Genomic DNA, 13,543 nt, shown 5'->3' on the forward strand with positions numbered 1-13,543 from the left:
TCATAAAACAAAGTGCTTAGGAAAAGTGCAAAGTGCTTAGGACTATATTGTATAATGTAACCTAAAGTTACATATAATTTAATTCATAAATAATTACATACGTTTTATTAGGTACCCATTAAACATCCACAGGTATTGTAAGAGAGAACAATTCTCCATACCATGTAATGATTTCAAGTTGCATTAAGTCAGCTATCTTTTTTATAAATGTAGGCCTAATGCCTTTTGGACATACCGTAATATTACGAGATTCAAATCTTCATTAGTATGGTTATTAGAAGAAGCCAGCTCCACGCAGTCTGAAAAAGTTATTTGGCAGTTTGCTAAAAAATTTCTAAGAGCCATGGTTATGGTTTCAGCTGCTTATACTTTGGTACCTGATCGCGTTTCATACCGAGAAAGAACATAGGACAACTTAAAAGGGCATGACAAATCATGACATAAGCCCAGGTAGCAAAAAATGTGCGGGCCGAAAGCGGCCTGATTAAGGCTAAAACACTCGGCCGATCCTCGGCATGAATCTAGGTCCGATTGCTCTGCGAGTGCTCGGTTTTAACGCGGCCCGATTGCGGAACCCCGAGTGAGAGGACGTAAAGCCCCCCACCTATCCAGTTCCTTGTTTGGGCTTATTTAAACAATTGATTTCCATTCGTGTCAGGTTATTATTAAAATTGCTAAGCAGCCGTTCTTTATGCAAAATAAACAGCACAAGACAGTTTTCATGTTTAATGCATTTTTTTATTGGACCACACTTCACTCTCCCCCTCCCCCTCCCCTCTGGTAATTTAACTAGTGTCCTTTCATTTATCAAACACGGCTCGACAGGGCTCGTGATTCAGACAAAAAAAAAAAAACGAAAAAAAAAAAAACCTTCACAGACACACAGACACACACACACACAGACACTTTTAATAACAGATATTGAAATATCACAGCATTAATGTAAATCAAAAAGGAGTTCAAATACTATTTTACAATATCAATGTTTTTAACTTTGAAACATTTCATTCTGGTCCACTGTGTTTCTGAGTTTTGTCTATGTTGTCTGCCTGTTCGCCCTCTGGCTTCGGCCACCATCCCTATCAGAGGCTAGTTGCAGCCACCTGGTGATGAGGAGCTCTATTTCCTTTTCAGTTGAATCTTTGGTCAGGGCATTCCGGTGGACTGCATCTGAGAAAAACAGAAAGAAGAGAAGAAGAAAGAAGAGGGCAGCATGACCATGTGATGTTACTTAGCAACCACCAAAACTTATTTTGGATGTCACCATATTGCAGTTATTCAGCACTGACACTCACCCAGAACCACACTTTTCAAAATGAGCCCTTTGAATGCAGGCTTTCGGTTGGCCCCACTCCAATTGATGAGTCTAGCCAGCGAGGTGTTCATTGCTCTTTTCAGGACCCGCCCCACGGTGTCTTTAAGAGTCATTCCTCCGACCATTCCAAGGAGAACAGTCTGAAACAAAAGACATGTACCTCATTAGTTATTTAAGGAATATAGCATGAGTGAGAGTGGGGACTGACTTTTTGCTCTGGCCAGCATAGCGCAAATCGCTTTGTATTATATCTGAAGGGCTACATTTTATTTCTCCATTTAATAAACAAACTATTCAGTCAGATAGGTATTTGTTGTGAGAACAGTTACAATTTCAAGCATTTTATCCAAAATTTAAGCACTTTTCAAACCTTGAAAACACAACATCAAAATGTAAGCATTTTCAAGGATTTCAAGCACCCGTACGAACCCTGTACTTAAGACTGGTTTTGTGATCCAGGGTCACATATATAACACTGGCCTAGTGATTTTTGGATATTTTACTGCAAAACCCTTACATAGTGCACCTTTAATGCATAATTTAACTCACCAAATTCTTCTTCTCCTCTAGATTATTTAATGTCTCCTCCAAGCGTTGTAGCTCCTCAATAGTTGAAAGTGGGAGCCCAAAATGTGTTGGGTCTGGCATGATGTCTGGAACTGCTTGACCGCTGGAGATTTTTTGGAGCTGCACCAAGATGAGCAACTGCTGCTCTCTGATAGAATCAAGTTGGATGAGGATCTCCTTGGCAATTGCTGTAAGACAAGAAAAAGCAGGCATAGCAGATTAGTAGCAAAACATTGTACGTAGATAAAACCTAGAGAGATCACTTTGTAGAATTCCTACCTGTAGGCACAGCCTCCCGAGAAGACCTGTTTTGTGTGTCATGTACTTGTGGGATGTTCTAAAAGAAAAGAAAAAGATGTTTAATCTCATCACACATATACCAAAAGTGAATTCTTGTTTCCATGAGCTATAGCAGTGTTTCCCAACCTTTTTTCAACCACGGCACCCTTTGAGATTTTTCAAAAATTTGTGGCACCCTACACTAGTGTTGTCAATACCACCACAGGTAAGAACATCCTACTGTCAAATAGATATTTTTAATATTATCACATTTTTTTGTCCATCCATTCAAAGTCTAGAAATCAGTAATTTCTTTTGAAGAGATCACTTTATATGACGACATTTAATTAAGGCTTTAATTCATATATAAATATTGCTCATTTACCACTACAAATCTCACCTAAATGTGTGTATTTGTGTTTTTATATTGGGATAATTGTGTTGTAATTGCACAAGATAGCTTGTTTTTAATATATTTTATAATGTAATAATTTCAGTTAATCTCCAAATAAAAGTATATTTAAATAATCGTTTAATGGCATCTTTTTATGAATGAAGGCCGGTTTCACTGATACCAAATGTCTTCAATTATTTATTTATTTTCTATTTTAACCGTTTTAAAATGTATCGCCATTCAACATTACAGTATAATTGAAAGCTATCAATTTTAACATTTATTAGGCTCCAAAAAAATAACTTAATTTAAATGAACTTAAAACAATCTTCACATAAGCCCATAATAAATGTTATATTTAGCTGTGCCCTTTTTCTCACAACTCTTTAGATTAATTTAAGACTTTAAATTTAAGACTGCTTTTATAAGGAAACTATCCTAAAGTAGCAGTTCTAAAGTCTAATGGCTGAAATCTTCAAGCAATTGGTTCAAGCACGAAAGAGAAATCTATTCTGGCACACGTCGTTCTGTGCGTTGTGTGCCAGCTTGACATTTCACAGACAGCTCGTTCAATGCCAAAAACTTACGATTTGCATTTTTATTATAAATTTGTTTTATTTGTTGTTATTAGAGACATCCGAGGTACATCATTTATTATTTTTTTTACATTTTAGCAATTTTAAGTTTTTACACGACACCCCTGCACTCGCCAGACGGCACCCCGGTTGGCAAACGCTGAGCTATAGCTTTCTTGCCCTTCTTACTTGATATCCAGTCTGGCCTGATGACTGACTTCTGCCAGCTGCTGCATGGTTTGGGGTGTCAGTAAGAGGTGTAGCCCATTGACTGTGACCAGCTATGTTGGTAGTGGAGACTGGAGACCACGGTGGGGGACTAGCCGCTATGATGTTCGCTGAAGGGGGAGGAGACCACGGAGCTGCTGCTGAGCTGTTTGCATCAGAAGGGGGGCCAACTGTGGTCTCTGAAATATGGCCTGGGGACCAAAAACCTTGACCAGCTAGCTGACTCCCTTCACCTACAGCTGTCAAAAAAGGTGCAATTGGCCATTATGTTAGTTTCACCCAGATGCTCAATAAAAGATTAATGGAAACCACTGTAACAGGCCTACCACCAAGAGATGGGATGTAGGGGGCTGGTGCAAGTGGAATGTAAGATTTCTTTTTGGTTGGGGCACGAGGTGCAGTAGTCCTCCCCTGCTCCTCTTCCTCCTCCCCCTCCTCTTAACTGCTGCTTACTATTCTTCTACAGCCTCTAACATTGATTACATTAGGATGTCAGTTTGTCATTGCAGTGAATAATAAATTATATTTAATAATTTTTTTTTTTAAAGTTGGTTTTGTTAGGAGGTTGGGGGGTGCACTGTAGAGCCCACTAGCTTGCGGCCTAATTGTTTGCTCAGGTGTATAAACTTTATGCGGCCATTCAAATGCTTTGAAGGAAATTATGGGCCACTCCTACCTATTCTTTCTCTTCATGTACTCTGGCCTGTTGTCCTCATCTTCAGTATTTAGATCAGAGGTAATTGTAGCATCTAGCAGCTTTGCACAGGCAATCTAATACACGTCTGTCAACACAAATGCAGATTAGGTCTAAATGGAAGGGCTTCTTATTATGTTACTTGTGCAGTAAGGTTTCAATTCAATAATTGTGGCATTGTGTAATTTGAGAATGAAGCATTACCATACCATGTGAATACATCACACGGAAGTCTGAATCGAGTCCAGTCAGCACCTGGCATCACCCCATCTTTAGTTGCCCTACGTAGCTTTGCAAGAGATACAAAAGGGGGCCAGAAACTTTGGCCTCCTTTCAGCCAATTAGAGTGGACAACTTCAACCTCCTTTGAATTGACAAACTCCACGACATGATACATTCTATAAAGAAGAAGAAATGTAGGTCGCCAGCTATAGAACAAAAACATATTAAAGGGATAGTTCACCCAAAAATGAAAATTCTGTCAGTATTTACTCACCCTCATGTTGTTCCAACCCCGTAAGATCTTCGTTCATCTTCGGAACACAAATTAAGATATTTTTGATAAAATCTGAGAGCTGGATCACTCCATAGGCTTCTAAGCGATTGACACTTGTCCCCCGAAAAGTTATTAAAGACATCATTAAAATAGTCCAAGTGACTACAGTGGCTCAATCTTAAGTTTATCAAGCGACGAGAATACTTTTTGTGCGTAAAAACAAACAAAAATAACGACTTTATTTCAACTATACATTTCCTTCTCTGTGGGCCTCAAGTCAGTTAGCGTAGTGTAATAGCGTAGAGCTACGTCACACGTAGGCTCACTATTGGCCGACGCTGGTCATGTGTGATGCGTGTGACGTACAACACAGAAGCGCTGCGCTGTTACACTAGTGAACTCACTCGAGGCCCACAGAGAAGGAAATGAATAGCTGAAATAAAGTCGTTATTTTAGTTTTTTTTTTGTGCACAAAAAGTATTCTCGTCGTTTGATAAACTTAAGATTGAGCCACTGTAGTCACTTGGACTATTTTAACAATGTCTTTAATAACTTTTCGGGGAACAAGTGTCAATCCCTGAAGAAGCCTATGGAGGAGTGATCCAGCTCTCAGATTTCATCAAAAATATCTTAATTCGTGTTCCGAAGATGAACAAAGGTCTTACAGTGTTGGAACAACATGAGGGAGAGTAAATACTGACAGAAAATTCATTTTTGGGTGAACTAACCCTTTAACATACAACAACATTTTAAAACAAAACATTAAATGGGGCACCAATTATGATCAGCAATGAATCACATAGGCTAACACAAAACACAAAGTCACAAATCAGGTGAAAAACCTTCCTAACTAAGTGGTAATCAGTGGCATAAGTAACGAGCCAGAACAATATACTATATATATACACACTTAATCTATCTCAACGCAACAATTAGGCCTAATGTAAATGCAACAAAGGCATTCCCACATGTTTGTCTTTGAAGGGGAGGAGGACATATTTACGAAGGCCATCATCAACTTTAACGCACTTCAAACTGTCTGACAACTGTGAGAGAAGAAACACGCCCAGGCTAGATGAACTGAGGGGATATGTGTAGAATGGCTCAACAGCATGGAACTGATAGTACACCAAGTGCATATTACCTTCAAGCAAAATGATATTCTGAAGCAAGCCAATGTCATTACCTATTTTAATACAGTTATCCCCCTCTGTAATTTTAACACAAAATTGATCTGTGTGCAACTCTTTAAACTCCTGTATTCCTCCTCTAACACCCTGTGGTAAGGGGCCACCAACATGCCCTTTCCTTAATACAGTTCCAGCTTTCACCTGGCCATCATGGACCCTTCTGTTATTGGTGCGCTCAGACAAGCGACGGACAATCTGGGCAACTGGGAAATTTGGCCCCCTCACCATGCGCTTTACCTCACCAAGAAAATTCTCAAAAGGGAACCCAGATATCACATCAATACATCCATGTCTCTTAACATCATCGCTCAAATGAACAAGGCCATGCAAATTGTACACCAGGAAGCCCTCACCATAAAGTCTGCCAAAATGTTCAACAAATGACACAAGTAGTGTCTTTGCACAGTCACATATCCCTACATCCACCTCAGGATTAGCCAGCATAAAAATTGCAACCGACAGCAGCATAAAGTTGTGGTAGACTGGAGCAGCCAGAACATCTACGAGAACGACAGGGCCTGTATACAACAAGAACTGTCGTAGCTCTGTAGCCTTCCATCTCCCTCTTTCCTCAAAAGCTCTAGGCTTTCTAGCAAACTCGCAAGGAATGTTATTCTTCAGTTCCTGTAGGTTCTGAGATAGTGCTTTAACCAGCTGACCAGACAAGCGAGTTGGCAAAGGCCCACTACACCATAGGTCAAACAACCGACGTACAACCCCAAGACACACCAAATGCATGTAATCGTGAGGAAAATCAAGTACCATGTCGATACCAAGTCCAGTCAGAGGAGACTGTGCTACATGATGATCTTCATCCAGCATTTGCCTGAAACTAGCATCCGTTCTTAAGTCGGAGTCAGTCTGTGGAAAAGTCATGCGATTTCTTATATATACACCCGTCTGTACACATTTATCACAAGCTGAATAGCCTGAATGACTCTTTATGCTTTTAATAAAAGCCCGGGCTGGAGCGTCACACACAACAGAACAGACTCGCAGAAAAAACAGCTTTCCTTTGAACCAAAACCCAGACTGAAGACTACTCAACTCACTTACCAGGTCCCTCAAGTACTCCGTGAGTGATTTGGGTTTGCATCCCCTCCAAAAATGCCAATCATGAAGGGACATTTACCTACTTCCTTCAATAAACCTAGAATGGGCCACAGCTGCTGGTTATTACTCTTAAACAATGGGAGCCCGTCAAAGTTTAACTGTAACTGCAGGCAATGCTTGCTGGGGAGTTTCATCCACACATTTTCAAGAAGGCCTGTTATAGCATTCAATACACCAAAGTAAAAGAAGGCACCGCCTGCAACAGGTAGGATTTTGTAATCGGTGACTGTTTTGAGGAGAGTCCTCCCATCTCTTGGCAAATTGGGGTGGTGAAAATGTAAGATAGACAACAAGGCAGTAAGTGCAACCATGGTGATATTAAACTCCAAAGCCCAATTGACTAAATCATCAGCAAGGTCAGGTCTATGCTCAGAAGGGCCCTCTCTATCATCACAGTCACTGTCAAAGTTCCAGTCATGAATCAAGTCATCACTGTCGTCACAGTTTACAACAACGTCTAAGTCGTGTACAGTGTGGTCATCGGTCAGATCATAGTCAACAAGTTTTCTGTTGTTCTCAATACCTTGCAGCAAATTAGACACTGATTTAACTGCCTTGCGTCTCAGATTAGATTTGAAAGAATGTATTTGATCAGCCATTCTTACCTTAGAGCAGTGTTAAATAGAACAGCAAAAGCAAGAATACCTAAGAAAAAAGAAAAAAAAAGATGAGCATGGTACAAAATTATCCTAATGTCTTCGTATACTAAAGCATTAGGATTTCCCTTTTTTAGTCCAAGCCCAACCCAAGAATCATTATGACATTACCCCACTACCAGCATTACTGTACAAAGTGCATAAAGTAGGGTCCATCAAGACGCGTGTAAGTTACTTTGATAAGAAAGCATTTCACCAGTTCACAAGGTTCTCAACATTATCTAACACACAAATCTATAATTGTGACCTCCCATATACACACAAACACCTGTGTATGGAAATAGAAATAAATAGAATATGGCACTGGGACTCAGGAATAGACTTTTGTCCACTGTAGTGGACATTACATTTTAGTGAATTTCTCTGACACCATACATGATGATGTCACATGTCACACCTGGGTGTCCTGTAAAGAGCACATGCAGGGCTTTTCAGAGATACCAACTGTTTGGAGGTTTCACCATGAAAACAACTTATCCTTTGTCTTTTAAAATGTCTGACATTAATTTAGTGATCAAATGTAGCACTCTTATGGAAATATAATAATATATTGTAATTATTATTTAAATCAGACTACTTTTCAAATTTTATTTCATGAAGCAACATCTCAGGAAAACGTTGTGGGGTTTCAAATTAAAAAAATGACTTTGTTACAGAACAAGACATTGATTTCATACATGTCCACTGTAGCGGACATCAGGACTTAAATCATGTGTATCAGGCGTTTTGGGAGACAACAAGTGAATATGGAAATAAATTATACATTAATATTCCTATGAAATATTAGATATTATTATTAAAATGTTGCTAATTATAACTCCAATTATTAACTTCTTTTTTCATTAAATGTTACTCAAAGAACACATTAATGTGCACATTAGATACAGTGCAGATACATTGCATTTATGGCAATTTCATCCACATATTGCATACAGTAAAATGGTGTATCAATTAATTTCGTTATATCTTTCATAACGTAGTTGAGAATCATCTTTATACAAATTTTGCTTAAAAAAAATCCTGAACTCAATTTTTTGGTGATTGAAAGAAATCCCATTGTTTTTGCCTATACATATAATTTCATGTCAATTTATTTTTTAAACAACTGAGTCCGGGTGTCCACTACAGAGTATATAGCATAACACAGTGGTTCTCAACTCCAGTCCTCGGGACCCACTGCTCTGCATATTGTGTATGTCTACCTTATTTAACACACCTGATTCAGATAATCAGCTCGTTAGGATAGACTCCATGAACTGAACTGAGTCTGTCAGATAAGAGAGACATACAAAATGTGCAGAGCAGTGGGTCCCGATGACTGGAGTTGAGAACCACTGGCATAACATGAATAATTTTTACCATTTTTTCGAATGCTCTAAACCAGGGGTAGGCAAGTTCGGTCCTAGAGAGCCGCTGTCCTGCAGAATTTAGTGGAGAGGATTAACACTAACTTCACTCTTAAGGTCAGTTTTACTCAGTATAGGCCTACTTCTTGTTTTTAGCCAAAAGGTAACGTTAATGTTACAGGGTTTTTCCTGCATTTTTTATTTTTTTTTTGGCGGCCGCCAATCCTTATTTGATCGGTCAGTGATGTGCTATGCTTGTGACAGGGCGCATGCTACTGATCGAGCGGAGAGAGAGAGCTTGGCTCGGCCGCGCGCGCGCACTCACACCGTCTCTTTTTAATATTGATATGATTATATACCAAAATAATTATCAGGTCTAGCAAAGAAGGATTAAAAAAATCTATCTAGAAATATATCTATATATCTATAAATCAAGTGGTACAAATCTCAGCTTTTTTTTTTTTTTTTAAATAGAGGGCAAGAAAGAATGACTGTCTGTCGGCCACGGCCACCACCTAAAACCAATTTTGACCCAGGAAAAACCCTGTTAGTAGATAGATATAGTGCTACAACAGTTTGCACCATAAAAGTACAACTAATTAAGCCAGCTAACATTTTGTTCCACTTTATTTTCTTCCACAGACAAAGACTGTGCTCGTAAATAATATTCACGTAAATTGCATTCAATAAAAATCATGTCTAGCTTACATAGCAGTCACCATGTAGGTTTATGCGCATTTTTATTGAATGCAATTTAATAAAATATTTACGTAAATTGCATAAAAAATGCGTCTAGCCTACATAGTGACTAATTATTTGCCAAGCTGCAACGAAAACCATGAGCTAACAGCCCAGCTAGTCAATGTTAGCTATACCTTGACCTAGTGTTAATGTTGGTTAGCTTCGTTCGCGCCATAAAAGTCGGAGCCACTTTCATACCCCCAACTTGCACTAACTTACAGGACATGATAAATAATTTCTGTTGTTGTCCTAATTAATAATGCTTAATTTAATTCGAGTTCTGAATTCTTTCTTTTCGTTTCATCTGGAGGGAAGCACATGTCGAAGGAACTAACTTACACGAACAAAGTTTAAACGGACCGATAATAATCAACATAATTCAGCAACAGTTCTAAGTAGAGTTAGGATGTTACGGGAACTCGATTGAAACTATGCTTGGCGTGAAATGTTGATGCTTTTTAAGGAAATGGAACACAAGACTTACCTCAAGTTCACCGCAATTGCGCAGGATCGAAAAGGGATGATTCTAAATCAGGCGTTGAGTTTCATCTCACCCAAAGTTGTGCACACGTCACTCCAGTGACGAACTGAGCATGCGTGCTTGGCGCTTGCTGCAGTAACCGTTGAAATCGGCTTCATACTGGTAAAAAGGGTCTGAGCCGAGCGCCCAGAGTTAAACATTAAAAATCACCGGTGAAAGCTGGTAAAACATTTTTTTTTGAATTTGTCAGTAAACTTAATTGCAGACTTAGTATGTTGCTAGCAAGACGTTGTACATGTAGGATACCATCCAATCCCATGTAAACACAGGATTGTCTTTAAAAAAAAACATCTTAAAAATTATGTTGGCCGGTAGAAAAATATCTCGGCCAGCATTTTGTTACTCTTTGGTAGACGAGCCAAACGTTAACAAAGTTGTATGTGTGGTAGCTGCTGCAGGTGTCAAAATGACTTGGCCTAATTGCGGTTGCCACGACTCAGCCGATGCCGCCACTCAGCCGTCTGCGCCGCAGGTTTTACGGAAGTGGCCCGCTCCTGATTGCTAGCTGGGAGGCTGACATCACACACTACGTACCAATGCATTATCCCTCATGAACAATTATAACGTCTGATGTTTGCATACGTGTATCTTTACGACATCCTTCATTACTAAACATGACTTCTGATGTTTGTATACGTATATATCAATCGGAGACATACGTACCATCTCGTCACATATGCAAATATAGTCTCAAATACAGCAATTTCATTGGCTACTGTGCTTTTTGACGCGTTAACGCGAACAAACAGCGCGTGTTGACGCGGTCAAATTTCACGTCTTTGCACTGACTTTGTATGTAATCTACTCGCGCAAATAATTAAAGTTGCGTTCGGTGTGTGAACCCCTTCACTTACACACACACACACAGACAAACACACGCATACACACACACACACACATGCACCCTCGTCTCTCTCACGCGCCAGTCAGATCAATTGCGGCAATGCATCACATATGCTTAAACTGTCATGTAGCCACTCAACAATAATTTCAGCATGCATTCACTGTATACACCGCGACGTGATGGAGGAACAAATATTGTATCGCAGTCTTTGCGAGACCTTGTTTGTATGTCACGTTTTCCAAATAGTTACAGACAACAACAAAAAATGAAATTCCCCAGCCTGCTTCTCCAAATCCACTCGTACTTTTGGGGAAGACATTTTAATTGGCTACCAAAGTAATTGAGCATAGAACATTGTTGACACTTATACTAAATAGGTAAAAATTGCAATAAATAGGCCTAGTTTTGGAGCCAAATGTTGGAGTTGGAATAAGTTTTTTTTGTTTGTTTTTGAGAAATAAAAGCCAAATGCTTGATCATTTTACAGCCACATCATTTTCGTTAAGCATCATTTGTTTTAGTTGTTTAAAAACACACAAAAAATTATCCGATTACTCGATTAATCGACCGATTAAGTGCTAGATTAATCGATTACAAAAAGAATCGATAGCTGCACCCCTAGTTTCATCATCAGACTCACGCTCGCATTAATATGGTCGAATCGACGTCATTGTTCGTTTGAGAATCATTGAAAATGTGATGATGTGCAAATGTATATTATGAGGAAATTAAACAGGTTTTTTTTTACCTTTGATGCACGTAAACATGTTGTAGGAGACTCCACAACAACATTAGGAAACTTTAAAGGGTTAGTTCGAGACATGAAGTTGTATGCAATCCTTACCAGCACTATAGTGCATACACACTGACCCACTCTGTAGTCACCTCCCTGGTCAGAGTTCTGGCCGCTGGAAGTTTTTCAATAAAGTACTCCCGGTTATTTTCCGGGGCCACAAAACTGTGTGTTTTTACGTGAAAAAATGATTTGTGTTTCAAAGCTTGATTAATTTACCACACAAAAAACACGCCGGTCAAAATTCATACCTCAGTTTTAATCGGCACTATTTTCTATCCATTTCTATCAATCCGCGCTGCTGTCAACGTCAACAGTGCGCACGTTCCGATCAGCTGTTCCATAGTGTTTACATAATCGATTGAAAACGACATAAAAAGTATTAAATTAACATTGGTGCGAACTTGTAAATTACCAGGCTGTGACCACAAGGATGTGCCGGGATCAAAGTTCAGATTCCATCGTTTTCCTGTTTCGAATATAACTATGAGACAGCTTTGGCTGGTTGCCATCGGCTACTCTGCGGGAGCTAAAATATCCAGAATAAAGGATTTTCGTGTGTGTAGTGCTAGCTTCAGCGAAGATGATTACATCCCCAACCAAGGAGGAAAAGGAAAATTAAAGAGTTTTGCTGTACCAGTACCACGGGTAAGCTCTATTTACTAACTTTATGATCCCATTTTTAAACTGTACGGTAAACAAGCTGATGTTTAGATTCCATTGGATTTGATCTTGTATACTCCGGTTCATAAAGGTATCCCTTTGTCGTTGTGCTAAAATTACTTTCATCGTCTGATCCGTCTGACATTGTGCTAATCTGACCAGGGAGGTGACAACAGAGTGGGTCAGTGTGTATGCACTATAGTGCTGGTAAGGATTGCATACAACTTCATGTCTTAAATGGGCGAACTAACCCTTTAAAATAGCATAATAGGGTCCCTTTAAAGGCTGCAGGGAAGGTCATCCCATGCAGTATGACCACATTGAGCTCACATTGGAAGGCCAGTTAATCACAGCGGAGAGCGAGAACATCTCAATGGCACTGGGTCTCCTCCTGTGTGTATATTTTGTTTTTGGAATCCAGTATCCTAAGGGAGTGTATTGTTTTGAAATTGAAGGATGCGGTTGGACTTCCTGTCACTGTAAAAAAGGGTGTACAACTTAATCTGTGAGAAGACTTTAGGAGTTAATATTCTCTTTCTGGGCCTCTTCCAGTTGTAGTTCTTTTCTATTATTTTTGAAAATTGTTAGTGTGCTATTGACAGAGAAAGATACTGCAGGACTTCAGAGTATACAACTCAGTTTGCAAGTGGCGTGTATTAGCAATTTTCAGTAATTTCACTCACTCACTAATCTAATGTTAAAAAGACTATAGATTTTCCAAATGAAGTAAAGAACCTGATGTAGGCCTAAGCCCGTAAGCCAAAAAGAGACCTGATTACAGGGCTACAGTAAATGTAAACTAGAATTCGGTCTTCTTCAAAAATGTACATATTTCAAGCTGCTTGTGTATAAAAGTGGAGTATATTGTTATATTGTATATGTATATTCCCTGACTTGTCAGCACTGACTTTTATTAGCTGCTGAAAGAAAGAAATTAAAAGGTTTTGAAAGTATAATGTATTTTGTTTCTCAGTAATCATTTAGTACAGGATTATGAATCTTGAATCTTTAAAGCCACTATTTGGAAAGAAATTATTAATTATCATTCATCTTTTAAGTAAAAGTGTAATTTAGAAGTATATTTCATTTCATTTATTCTCTTTTCATG

At 39.0% G+C, this 13,543-nt stretch overlaps 1 long non-coding RNA gene across 1 annotated transcript; it reads right to left on the reverse strand.

The window, feature by feature from the left end:
• Positions 1–1,967: 1,967 nt before the first annotated feature.
• On the reverse strand, positions 1,968–3,394 carry LOC143741493 (uncharacterized). Its single transcript, XR_013205082.1, has 3 exons — positions 3,320–3,394; positions 2,162–2,219; positions 1,968–2,070 (listed from the first exon to the last, which is right to left on the reverse strand). It is a non-coding gene; the product is annotated as an uncharacterized LOC143741493 (long non-coding RNA).
• Positions 3,395–13,543: the final 10,149 nt, after the last annotated feature.

This window comes from Siphateles boraxobius, unplaced genomic scaffold (genome assembly GCF_051911475.1).
Source record: "Siphateles boraxobius isolate OS27281-9 unplaced genomic scaffold, OSU_SipBor_1 19, whole genome shotgun sequence".
Taxonomy (NCBI): Eukaryota; Metazoa; Chordata; class Actinopteri; order Cypriniformes; family Leuciscidae; genus Siphateles; species Siphateles boraxobius.